A 14,606-nucleotide genomic window follows, 5' to 3' on the forward strand; every position below is an offset into this window, starting at 1 on the left:
AGTTTTTGAGTTATTTCAATGTCAAGTTTGAGTCAACTTCTTGGTCATTTCAGTTTCATAAATAAGTCAGAGTCCTGTGTTGTTTATCGAAATGATGACTCCATAGCCCAAAGGACAAAAGGCATTGTCTAGATCCTCAAGAGATCTGCTGTTCTTGGCACCTCCAAGGAGCTACCATCCCCCATTGGAGCCAATGTTAGAGTCGGTCTGGTCAGCCCTCCATCAGAGATCAAAACTCTTTGTGCATTTCAATTTTAGGTGTCCCGCTCCATTCACTCAGCAACATTTCGCTAGGGGTATGCCATGATCTGATGGAGAAATTCATGCTAATCATTTCCCCTCATGTCTGGCTCCTTCTGGCTCAGGTCTTTTGTCAATAATCACCAAAGTCCGTGACAATCAAGGTCTGGTCCTTTAAAGGACAAAAGTCATTTTCTATGTTTAGGTCTAGCAATTCATCAATTTGGTCTTTGAAACATGTCAAGTAAAGCCATGCAGGCCAGAGGGAGGCCCTTACACAACTATGGTTCAGAGAGCTTCATCGTCATGTGGATAGACTTTGACTCTTCTTCAAAACTCTGTTTTGAAGAAAAGTCAAACAATGTCATTTATGACAAAATTTTCCAAAAAATCACTAGTTGACTTTTTCAAATGCAGTCATGGTTTCCGTGGCCAAATGCCCTGTCATACAGTCCCGACAAAGATGCACCGAAAATTTCATCATTTGAGCCAAAATTTCAAAGGGAAAGTGAAAATCAGTGTGTTTTAAAGTCAGTGAAAAAGTACAAAACACCACATTAGAAAAATGGGTTTTCAAGGAAGAAAAAATTAAACCCATCTCTTCCAAGGTTATATATACATGTTTTTATCCAAATCAAGGGCATTGTGCTATTACAAGCCTTGGAGAGACATTGCAAAGGTGTGAGTGAGAAATCGTGAGCATTTGAGTGAGTGGGAGCTGGTTTTAGAGGGCGCGGCGCATACACGCCACAAACGGAGGGCGTGGCGCACACGGAGGGCGTGGCGCACACGGAGGGCACGGCGCACACGGAGGGCGCGGCGCACACGCAGCCAGCCCGCAGTTGAAAGTTTCCACAGGCGCTGCGCATACCCAACGTGTGGTGCATTGGGTTTTGCGCGTGGTGCACACAGACCAGGGGCCGAAAAACATTGCCAAACCACTCCAAATTTTGGTGAATGCTATCAAATCGAGAGGTAGGCCTTACGACATCACCTCTTCGTCAAATTTTATCAATGATATGGTGTTTATAAAGATGTTTGAATATCACCAAAATGCATAAGGTCAACCATAAGAAATCACCAAGAAAATGATGGCTAGGGTTGTTCAAATGTGTTGTTAGTGCCAAGGTTTCACTCCACTCACATTTTTCCCCTCACCTATCATTTTTCCCATCTCCCCCTGATCATTTTTCCTAAAACCCCGCCCTAAATCACTACCAAACCCTCTCCTTATTCCTCCACTATTCGATCAACTCAAAATCACCATAAGACAAGCTCATTGTGCAAGCAAGGCGGTGGAAGAAAGGTGTAAGGTCGAAGAGTTGAAAAGTGAAGCGATTAGGAGCAATTTAGGGTGATCTCAGAGTGCGCGGTGCACACACAAAGGAGCACGGTGCACTCATTTGGCGCGGCGCACACAAAGCCCGTCCACTGTGTAAATCCGCCACTGGCGCGGCGCACTCAGAGCATGTGGCGCACTGGGCATTGCGTGCGGCGCACAGGGATATAAAGCCCAGAAATCACCGAATTCGCCCAAAAATTTTGTGGATGCTCATCAAATTTGAAAGGTAGGCAACCTACCTCCACTCTTGCATCAAACTTGAAAGGAATAGCATGGTTTTAGGATTATAAATCAAATGAAATTTTTTTTATAAAGCAAACAAAAGAAGACACAAAGAAACCATGATCCTAGGGTTTGTGCTACAGTGACAGTGATGCCAAGGTGTTTCCTACCCTACCCCTATTACTCCTACCCTATGCTATTGTCCTCATAATCAATACCCTAACCCTACAAAAAAACCATACTCCCTTTCCCCCTTTCCTATTGCTCAAAAAACCCAAACCCACCTTGCAAACAACACAAACCCTACCCCATCAACACTATACCCAAACTACTCCCAAATCCCTGAAAAATCTCTCCCTTTAACCCCTATTCCCATTACATCATTCCCCTCCTAATACTCCTTGTTTAATTCTCCCCTTGGTGGAAAATTTTCAGAGCAACTACCAGCTTCATCAGAATCAAGGGGCAGCCTAAAACTCAGGGTACAAAACAGCAGTCATGGCATCTGAGGTTTCATGAGAATATGAGGAAGAGACCCACAATGATACAGCTTCGGGAGAAAGGGTCCACAGAAGACATAACCGGAGTGGTAGACATCTTAGAGATGAACCAAACACCCTCACCAAGTTGCAGGCATGCCCTCTTGCTATGTCTTGTTTCCAGCACTTAGCATGTTTTGAATTTTGTCAGAGGGTGGCAAATGTCAGAGTTCATCATGAGTTGGCCCGTCTTTTTGCACTTCACCTACATGTAGGACAGTCTATCTTGGCTGGGGTCACTTTCACATTGACACCCAAAACCATATCAGTGGCAACAGGCATACCAAACATTGGAGAGCAGTGACATAAGAAGAAGAAGGTGGAGAGGCATCATTATGAGCCTTACATCAAAGACAGCTATTTGAGCCACCTCACGAGAGTTTTTCCATTCAGATTTTTGAGAGATGAGTATGCCCCACTCATGAAATTGATCATGAAGTGCTTCAATTATGAGGGGAGGTTTTCTCACCTTTATGCCTATCACATCAGGTTGCTCATGCACTTTACCAGGGTGCGGATGATGAACCTCCCATTTTTCATCTGCGGGAACATAGAGAGGATGAAGAATTTCATGCAGCACAAGACCCCTCGATAGCATCTCAACAGTGTTTATCACTTTTCCCTTATCCGGATTTTGGTGGACCATCAGTTGGGATTGCAGGGTATTGCTTGGGAGGACTTCATCTCCCGTGACTTCTTCAGCACTCCACAGGTGGTTTCAGAGGCATAGCATGAGATAGGGGGCCCATCTCATCAGTATGAGCTACATGAGACTGCTACTATGCCAGTATACATCACCTATCAGAGAGGCAGTAGACCCTTATTTGCAGCAGCAAAGCGAGTGTTATCTCCACCCGGGGTGGAAGGGGCCTCGCTTCCGACATCAGCATCACAAGAGCAGGGTAAGGGTAAGGAGCCAGTGCAGGAGGAAGGGCCATCAGGTGAGCGAGAGACCGAGTTTTTTCTCCTCCAGGATGATGAGATAGATGCCAAACTAACAAATGCGGAGCTTACAGAGATCATCCAGGAGCAGAAGTCAGTGATTGAGTCCTTATCCCTTGACTTGGAGAGGGCCAAGTGGAACATGAAGTACCTAGAGCAGAGAAACAAACAGCTTGAGGACCAATAGACGATCATGGAGCTGCAAAACATCCGTGAGCATCACCAAGCTGCTCAAAGAAGAAGGGTTGCGCTCACGTCTTTGGAGCAAGCAATCAATGAGGATTGGGAGGCCAACCTTGAGAGGGTCAACATGTATTTGGAGAGGCTTCTGGAAAAAGCCGACCAGGACCTTGCTCTACTAAGACATATGGCTTTCCGTTACAGGGTGTGAAACATGAGTGCACAGGCCCGAATAAGGAACTTGAAAGCAAAATTGAGGAAAGAAACAAGAAGGGCAAAAAGGGAAAAAGAGAAATATCAGCTTCGAATCTTGGCTGAGGCTTCCTTGGCTCATCATAACACCCCATAGAGATCCTCCAGCCCAAATTTCAAAAAATTTGGGGAAATTTTGGTCACTTTGTAATTTTTTGGGTAAAAAACACGGATTTTCTGCTAATGTTCTAGAGCTCCAAATGAGGAATGGCTTGCAGTTTTGGATTTAGCATGGAAAATCACAACTACTGGTGTCCGGGAAAGAGATTTGGGTAAGATCTGGGTCTCCTAAAGGCCAAAAAACACCCATAAATGGCCTCTCTGCCACTTTTTTGACACACAGAAAGCAATCTTGGGAGAATGGAGATTTGGAGGGGCAAATGAGCACCAAATTTGAAAATTCTAGTTGGGTTAGAAAGTAGGCAGGACAGGCTTTCCAGTAAGCCCACTTGGGCACATTTTGGACACCTTCAAGTGCCCCAAAACAGGCCCCAAAGTAGCATGACACAGAGAAAATGGCGCGGCGCACAGAGGAAAAATTGCCCAATTTGCTTCCGTTTCGTAAAATTTCGGTTCACGACTTCTCCAAGTGGGCCCGCTCATCTACACTTCAGTTTTTTGGCACCAAAGGTGGAATTTAAAGAGTTTTTTTCTCCAGATTGGCTTCTATCCAAGTGGCGAAGGAAGGCAAACGGTCACCCAAGCCAAATGTCATGTTTGTAGCGCTGCACCTGTAGCTGATGGTTGGCTCTCCATCTCCATTTTGCAATGATTCGACTAACTCCCCAACCCTTGGGCGTTCTATCTCTTCCTCACACATTCTATATATTGTATGCAAGTTATTTGCAAAGGGTTGGTTGGCTTGTAACTTCTGGGAGACCGTGGGAAAGAAACTTTGTTTCTTCACTCTGTATTTTGATAGAAAATTAATGAAAGGTAGCGGCTCTGTTTCATGAGATTCTTGTGGTTGTGAGTGTAGCAACTGTGTCTCTTATGTTTTCATATGTATTTCTCTATGTTTCATAATTCAATTTATGTTCATTTCCAGTGAAATTTTCTGAGTGAGATTAGGTAGAATTCAATTTTATTGCTCTGCCTGTGGGAAAATTTCATGTTCAGTGTTATTCTTCTGTTGAAAAGGATTCATGTCACTATGCCCTTTTCACTTTCTTCAGCAATCTATTCATGCCACGGTACCTCAAACTAAATTGTTACATTTTCCGCCTACCTTGCCTCATGGAATAATCTGTGCCTTTGTATTAAATTCTTTGTTCTTTGCTAAGCGCCAGTCCCATAACATCCCAGAAGCTCGGTCATTCATGAAAATTGTTTCCAGAATCCCTATTCACTTACTAGCCTAAGGTAAATATTTCATTGTAAGTCATCTCAGACCATTTTCGATTATCTATTCACTGAGCGTGACTCGGAGAGAGCCCTCTCCTACTCTGGTAGGGCTAGCTACCAGACTGAGCGTGGTTTTTGGTTACCCTAATTTTTGCCTTCCTTCAGCCTAAGGCAGATTTAGGTGCTAATAGAAGGAACACTAGATTTTCACATTCTATATGGAAGAATAAAGAACCTCAATTATGTGATTATTGAGATTTATACTAGGTATAATCAATGGAGGACAGGAAATCCACATCAAGCAATTTTTTCAACGAAGGTATTGAAGCAATTACATGGACCAACAAGAAGCAAGATTAGGTTTCCATTTCTTTAACTATGAAATGAGCACAAAGATTAAAACCTAAACATACAAGTGTGAATGCAAACAAACAGTGGATTTTAAACTAGAGACGTGAGGTGTGTGTACTCCTCTCTGTGTGGAAGACTAAATGTGGGTGGAAATGCATTGAAGCTAAAAATGAAATATACCTTGGCATTGTCAATGGAATGGAAATCTGATGGTGGCATTTGATATTGGGTTTTTCTACTACTAAAACCCTATTTACCGACTCTCTCAAATTTCGTTTTAGCTCCTGCCTTGTGAAAAGTGAAAAAATACCAAGTTCTGGTTTTCGCTCCCGCCTTGTGAAAAGTGAACCAATACGAAGTTCTGGTTTTCACTGTCGCCTTGTGAAAAGTGAGAAAATACGAAGTTCTATTTTTAGCGACTCTCTGAAATTTCATTTTAGCTCCTACCTTGTGAAAAGTGAACAAATATGAAGTTCTGGTTTTCTCTCCTACCTTGTGAAAAGTGAACCAATACGAAGTTCTGGTTTTCGCTCCCACTTGAGAGAAAATACGAAGTTCTAGTTTTCGCTCCCCTTTGTGAAAAGTGAACAAATACAAATTTTTTTGCTCCCGCCTTGTGAAAAGTTAGCAAATACGAAGCTTTGGTTTGGAGGGATTTTGTAAACAAAAATTAAAGATTAAATTTTTCAAAAATCTAAAATTTTCACAAAATTTTCCATCGTGAAAACAATAGATTTAATATTTTATTTTCACTTAACATCAAATTTGTTGTATTGGAGAAACTAACAACATCTTATATGTTTTTGATTGTGTGTGAAATTTTTTATTTCATATTAGGTGGTATTTATAATAATAATAATAATATGATTTTAAGATGATGATTTCTATGTAATGATATTGTTGTTAAAGTTTATGGAGGTAGAATTTGAGATGTTTGAAGGAAACAAGTGGTCTTAACTTGGTTTTATTAAAAATATTTAGGTGTTCTCGTATGTTAGATGGGAGCAAACAAAATAGAGTATATAGTAAGTGGATTTAATAATTAAAACTTAGTGTTAATTTCTTAAAAGTCATATGTCAAATTTGGAAGGAGTAGGGTGCATATCTTTTTTTAGGTTAAATATATTCAAATTGTTGCGTGAATGGGGTTGTGAGATGGTATGTTTTTATCTTGAGAAAATGGAGTCCTCTCCTAGTCATTCACATAGTTTAGGTTGTCATAAGAAAAGTAGGTGCTTTGCCTTGAGATGTGAACATTTCATTTTAACCAATGTGATAATGTGGTTTCAATGAGGCATTAAAAGAGGGAACAAGCATGCACATTTGGGATGCTAGTGTTATGTTATGCTTGAGGCATGAGTGCATGTCCAAGAAGACTCTAACAAGGATTGAAGAGGTCGAAAAGTTAAAAAGTTTGGGGGGTTTTAATCTCACCTAGAGGTCTAGACAAGTAATTTAAGCACCATGAGAAGTTGTGAAGCAAAATTAAGACATTTGACAAGTTGTACGAATTAGAAAACTTGGTAGTGGTACTAAGTGAACAATATTCGTTGATTGAAATTGACACCCTCTCCTTGGCACTACCACTTTGCAAGACGAAGAAGACATGTGAAATAGATGTGAAACCCACTAAAGAAGTTGGAAATTTGTTGCAACATATATAGGTGGTTATGTCGTGTTGCAAAAAGAGGTGTCGGCCCACTCCCATTTTCGATAATTTTTCAGCCTCTAAATTTAATTCCCTGTGATTGTGATCAAAGGATATAACCCTGAAGATTCTAATCAACTCCATAACTCTAATCATCCATTGATCCAATAAAGAAGTGTTTAAGGAAGTATAATTTTTTATCAATCTATAACAACCTTTCAATCCCCTATCACTTGTAATTAGTTTAGATTGTTGAAGTGACACAATTAAAATGACTAACATAAAAGACTGATTCATATTATTGTACTACTTGTTAGGTAGTCATATTTTTGTTTTTAGACTAAATTATTCATTCACGTTAGCCATTTTTAGTTGTATTACTTATTAGTTAGTCATATATTTTACCCCACAACTAAAGTATTCATTTATGTTAGTCGTTTTTAGTTGTGCCACTTAAGATTCCTCATTTTTGGTAGTATTTCACTTTGAAAAGCTACAGTGACTAAATTTTTTAGTCACTTAGTCACTAATTTCCCCATTTTATACTAGTTTATGTTGGTAATGACTATTGTAGAAGTGTTAAAATCTAGAAACCAAGGGGTTAGGAACAATCAAGAATTTCCCCACAATTAGAGCCCTTTAGATAAAAGTTTATGGTAGTCTTCTGATTCAGTAAATGCCACAATGAAGAATGCTTTGGAGTAGAAAATAACCTTGAAAATCTTGGTCCAATAAGAATGGATCCATTGGTAAAGATAGACCGAGCATGACCATAAACCATTGAGACGACAAATTAGGGCTGAATTTTCATAAATTTGATGGAGGTGCTCAAGATTAGGGTGACAAATTTCTAGGGAGAGAACTTCTTGATATTTCTCAACCAGAAATGGCCCAGGAGTCACCTAGGAATGAGCTTCCTTCGGGGAGGGTTGAGGATGGACAACATATTTATAAGAAAAATTTCAATAGAAGGAAGGCTTTCCCACAACCCCCCCCCCCTTTTAAATGAAGATCCATAAAAATAGTGGCATCTTTACCAATATTATAGACTGAATGATGTGATAAATAATTTAGCTGCTTATCTTCGAAAAGTAGATATTGCATGATAGAGGGGATACTCACCCAGAGCTCCAAGAAAAGCTGGAGGTCCCATACCAAATCTTTGGAGTATACCCCAAGGAGTGACAAATTCCAAGAGAGAAGGTTGACAAAGATCTAGAAGAAAATTTGAGAATTCGAGGGCTGAGGGCATGGGACACCCCTATCACTACCTCTACATCCACTACCACCTATAGTGTTACCCTGAAAGAAGTCTCCATCCAACACTGTAACATCTAGGGATTTGGTTCTTCCACCATCTCATGCTTGACACTGTACTCAACAACCTCTTTCCTGACAACCAAACTCGTACACTCCAAATCAGCTATCACACCCTTCTTGTAGACAACCCTTAGAGGCCCAACAACTCACCTTCTACATTGTTGTGACTAATTGCTTTGTAGGCTACCAAATCCACCATTGAATATAAGATTTTTACCCAAATCAAGGCCAAAGAAGGCACTATTTCAATTTCCATGGTTGGGTTTTCTAGAATAGTTGGTGTGGGTATGAGATATGCCAACTGTGAACAAATGGACATGAGTCGTAGTTTCCATGGATGAAATATTTGAACTGAATCCATAAAATCACATATAATCGAACTTTTAAAATAAAATATTGTATTTGTATCTTTATATTGTGGTCAAACTTTGTCTGAAGCATGTGTGATTTTTTTTAATCGTGATATTCAAGAATAAGTTTGAACCTCACCATTAATTTAATAAATAAAAATCCACAGTGCAATGTTATATATTCCATATGAGGATATAAATATACTATTAATATTTTCAACATCCAACATGTCACTTGCCAGGATTGAACCTGAGTGAGGAGGCTTCCATTACTTCCTCTCAACCACCCTGGATAACCCTAATTTACTACATTTATATTAGGTTTTTTTGTTTTCTTTTATGGGGTGAACACACCCACGAGGGGTTTGAATAGGTGATATTTTCGCATGGAGTTCCTTAATAAAACAACCATTTACTGTCAATTTACATGTTAAAAATTTCCTTAACCATATATACAAAATATAAAATAATTTATTAAAAAAGGATAGAAGAAACATATTTATTTATTTTGTACTAGAGGAATAAGCAACTGGGTCAGGCTCATACTCCCACGACACAGGGTCAATTTCGGTTGTTACCATTATACCTTTAGGGCCAATAACAATCCTCCTCTTCATAGACTGGGTTACTGATGAGCACCAGTATTGCAGCAAGGATGTTGCAACACCTAGGGCTACCGACTTTACTTCATCAACCCGAGGTTCATACAAACTTGGAGGTGACAATGTTGTATACACAAATAGATGTAATTGGTCTACTCCTTTTCACTGCTGAGCTGGGGTGATAGGCCATTAGGGTTTCTGAAACCAGCCTTCTATTGACTAGAAGAAGTTTGATTACCAACTTGGAGAGGGGAAATTTACCCTAATTGGGAGAAAAGAAATGTTGCCTATTGCAAGAATGAAATACTGAAAGAAATGCTTGCAAAATAACATGAAACCCTCTATCTATTTGCTAATATACATTACTTGAAAAATAACCTTACTTTAACACATGTGAGGTTTTAACTAATCTAAGCATGAAATGTGATCTAGAGAGTATTAACTGTTGTGTGCATGAATAAATATAAATGAACTTTTTTCCTTTCTTCTTTTTGCTTGAAAAATGTAAATGCTAATCCTTCTTGGTTCTTTGGTAGGGGAGACAGGTGTAGAGGAAGAGGAGTACAATGGTTTTGATGGCTTGGAGGTCAATTAGGGGCCTAATCCTGGCTTTAGTGATGATTTTTCTCAATGCGGGCTCAAAACAGGTTGCTGCAGGTTTTCCTACAGGATGTCTATAGGATGTACTAGTTCACCTACGGGATCCCCTGTTTTACTACAGGAACAGGCCGAAAGCTTATGGAGTCGTCTATAAGGTGGTATGGAGCTTGGAAAAGGTGAATAAGGAGGGAATAAGGCATGGGAGTGATAGGAATTTACTCAGAGCTCAAGCTAATGCTTTAAGATGGTTGGATTTGCTCAAAATAAATGGCAAGCTTTCCTCATAAATCAAGAATTTGGATTGAGACTTCAATGACTTTCGGCAATCATGGGTGGATATGGCTTGGATGATTTCGATGATATGAGGTCTCCTTGTAATGTAGAAACTCCTGCAACAACACACATCATTGTTGGCATTTACACATAGATGCATCTAAAAACAAGAAGGATTTGTTCAAAATAGAAGAAAACATAATTATCACCACTTATTTGCTAATTTCGTGCATGGAAGTGCTTGAAACCAACATAAAAGTGATATGAAATCAATGCAAAACCTAAGGGATCAGAAATACCAAATGCATCTTATCCTATGAAACTGAAAGATAATGACCTAATTAGCAAGAAAACCCTAGATTACGCAAAAAGCAAGAATTCTACCTTTTTGGGCTGGATGGGAAGTGTTCCTCAAGCCATGATCCCTGAAAGCGAGAAATGAGGTGAAAACCAATTATTGTTAGCCTTTTTGGGATATCTTCTTATCACTACAATGCTACTATTAGAACTATCCACAAATGGAAGAAAACTAATTAAACCTACCAATACTTGCAAATTAACAACACCAAAATATGTTTAGCAACTAACTATGAGTATAACCTAAGCATGCATATACAACAAGAGTAACCTCTGCTGCTAGGTTTGGGCCCTAACCCAAGAGCTTCAACCCTTTGAGTCAACTCGGTGATGGATCAAGGTAATCCTACTCATTTTCATTAAAATATCATAAATAAACAAGAGTGCTTGGTTACAATGCTTCAACTCAAAAATTTCTTAGCTATCTTGCACAAAAAATCTGAACCCTAATGAGGCTCTAGGCCTCTTGATTTATACAACTGAAGTTACCAATAACTTCCTTAAATTTAGGGAGGCTTGGCTCCCAATATTGAGATCAACTAGTATTCAAGTGTCACTAGCTTGGCTGTCAATGAACCTTATGACTAGGCTGCTTGCAACTCAAAGCTGATGAGATTTGATTGAGGAATCTTTGAGTGAGTGAGGAGTTAAGGAGGGAGATCCTATCTCCTAGAATCCCTCTTGCTTATCTTCATTCGAGTTCCTGCACTTTAATTAGCCAAAATTTGCTCCAAAACCTGCAATCAATGCACATTAGACCACTAGACATGAAATCTCATCTTTACTCTCCTCATTAAGCAAATATAATTAAAAAATGTAAAGAATTATGAGAAAAGTTGATTTTAGTAAGCTGGAGGTGCATTAAGGTCCATATAATTTACCCATTGATGAGCCTCATCAGTTACTACAAGGGGATTTGAACCTTGGATCTCTTAGTTTCCACAATACTTCATATCACGACTATCTCCAATTGAATTACTCATTAGAAGAAAAGAAACATATATTAATCATCACATTAACATTTATTTATATTCCGGGAAATTTAAAATAACAAAAAATTATTATAATTAAAAACAAATCTAAACTTAAAAAAATAAAAATAATGTAATCCAAATGAAAATGTATATATTTTTTTATTTTGAATTTTGGTGTGGATTCTAGTACAAGCATCACTTCAATGTAAGCTAGAGCAATGCAAATTTCACAACTTTTAAGAAGTGATTTTAATCACATAACAATATTTTTTTGTTTTGTTTTGTTTTTGTTTTTGTTTTTATTATTTGCCTTTTGTCTTTTGTTTTTTGTTTTTTTTTGTTTTTTTTGTTTTTGTTTTTTTTTTTTTGTTTTTGTTTTTTGTTTTTTGTTTTTTTAGAAGAGGAAAAAAATGTCCTTTCATTAATATAAAAGGAGTGCATACATCTAATAGTTCCTACACACAGGCATAGCTGAAAACACCCACAAAAAGTTTTGTAGCAGTTCACCAAAGTACAATGATACAAAACATTTATCAGCATATACATAATGTCTAAATAGTCATACATATATATTTTTGGATAAATATCAAAAGCCAACATATCCAAAAAAAGACCCAATAAAACTAATTGCAATGGATATAGAGCAACATCAACACAAAAATCCAGAGACATCCATAATGTTTGATTGTGTCAAAACTAAAGAGATTGAGGTCATTGACCAGTAGGGAGTTGAATTCTCCCCCTTCCCATTAGTAAGCCATTTTGATATTTTTCAAGGAAAATGTATCCTTCCTCTGCCTACAAGCCTTTCTTGGAGAGGGTGTCCCCCTTTCAGTTCCATTCCCTTTGTATATGTAGAACATATAACAATTGGAAGTGCTCTCTTAATACATGGATTCTATCCAACCAACCTGAAGGAGTACTTGCAATTTGTTCTTTCCATTTGACCGATCTACAACACACCTAGAGTCACAAAAATTCTGTAGGGAAGTTATCTCCATATATGCAGTGATATATATAAGAGCCTAAGTTGCAATGATCTTTGCTTTTGTGTCAGGACAACTCTCTGCATTCATCCGAAAGAGAACAATGATATTTCCAAGAAGGATGATATGACCATCACATCCACAAACTCCCAACTATTATGCACTATCAAAGAAACCAACATAATCCATCTTAGGAGCCATTAGAAAAGAGATATAGCGAAACTTTTTGGACTGCACAAGTTGAAGATAGTCATAAAAAAAATCCTAGTATCTGAGAAAGAATCCAAGATATGTCAAAATGTGGGCCTTCAAAGATTCACTTTTTGTGGAATTTCCATATACCTCATGCAATATATATATATATATATATATATATATATATATATATATATATATATATATATATATATATATATATATATATATATATATATATTGCATGAGGTATATGGAAATTCCACAAATATATATATGTATGTATGCATATCTATATCTATATATATATATATATATATATATATATATATATATATATATGTATGTATATATATATTATATATATATATATGTATGTATATATGTATGTATATATATATATATATAGTACCCCATATTACAAACCCACCAACCAATACAAAATTCTAGAACACTGATTGGACCACATTCCCAAAGATTATATGTGAATAAGAGAAATCATAGGAAAAGAAAAGGTGATCCACAGATTTTGGTCCTTGCATAAAAAGGATACAAATGTTTGGACCTTTCAATCCTCATGGAATCAAGTTATCCCATGTCAAAATCTTGTTGTCGAAAACCAACCAAGTAAAACACTTAAGTTTTGGATGGATCGACCATTTCCAAATAATATGTTTCCACCAATTTACACCAAATGAATAATAATTTTTAGTGATGACGCCATAAGATAGTTTAGCTATGCCCTAGCTAGTGAATGTGTTCCCAAGCCAAATAGTGGTATCCTCCATGTTGCCGAGTAACAACCTGCTACGTGACAATTTAGATATAAAGACACCCCACTCAATTGTCGAAGAGCCTCGAAGGCCCAGGTCATGAGAGTTAAACCATTTTCGATTTTTCCATTCATGTGTACTAGGCATGTAGGCATGCCCATGATTATAGATCCCATGGACATTCAATAGAGTAATAAGATCTAGAGACAAATTGTAGAAGGTCTCCCCCCCAATAAGAGGGTTTGTGCCCAGATAGATTTTGTCTCCACGACCAACTTCCCATGCCATCCACCTTCTGATCCATGAGATTGTATCCAACAGACATATGTTTGATTCCCCAACATAATTCAAATTCTTTCCAATCAACAATGGGTTGATTCTTCAAATATTTATCTGCAACAATATTGCTCCAAATTCCAGAACCAGTTAGCACCCTCCAAAGATTTTTCATAGCCAATGCTAAACTAAACCAGTGGATCTTCTTAAAACCTCAATCCCCTGCACTACCTTTTGGCTGTGAGAGAGTATCCCATTTAACCAGATGAAAGCCACACCGCTGCTTCTTCCCTTCCCATAAAAATATAAACACAGTCTATTTGATCCTCCTAAGAGTTTCTTTAACAACCTTTGACAGTGAAATCCAAAATACAAGTATGCTTTCCAAGACCAATTTCAGCAATGTCATCCTCCCACCAATGGATAACCACCTATTATACCTGTTGTAGCCAAATTTTATAAGGCCAAAATTTTAAATATCCTTTTATGTAAAATCCAGTAAATAATCAAAATTAAAGGTCTACCAAAGCATCTTCTAGTAAAAATGAGATCAACACTTGATTGGAGTTGGTAAATAATACATGAAGAATTGGTGAGGCCTTATTAGTATTTGAAAATATGGAGAAAGAATATGATTCCCTAAAGTTTCCTTCATTGTTTATTTATCATTTGTATCCACTTATCCTCAATTCTAATATAGAAATAAATAATATAGTTATCAATTGAAAAAAAATCATGTTATGTTTTGGTGGGATATTGCTATTTCCCTTGTTAGTTGTTGTTTTTGCTTCACCTAAGGGAAGTCTTGACTCTTATCCTCAATGGAATTTTCTTATGTGT

This window comes from Pinus tabuliformis, chromosome X (genome assembly GCF_031772625.1).
Source record: "Pinus tabuliformis cultivar Carrire ecotype Pingquan chromosome X, CPIR1, whole genome shotgun sequence".
Taxonomy (NCBI): domain Eukaryota; kingdom Viridiplantae; phylum Streptophyta; class Pinopsida; order Pinales; family Pinaceae; genus Pinus; species Pinus tabuliformis.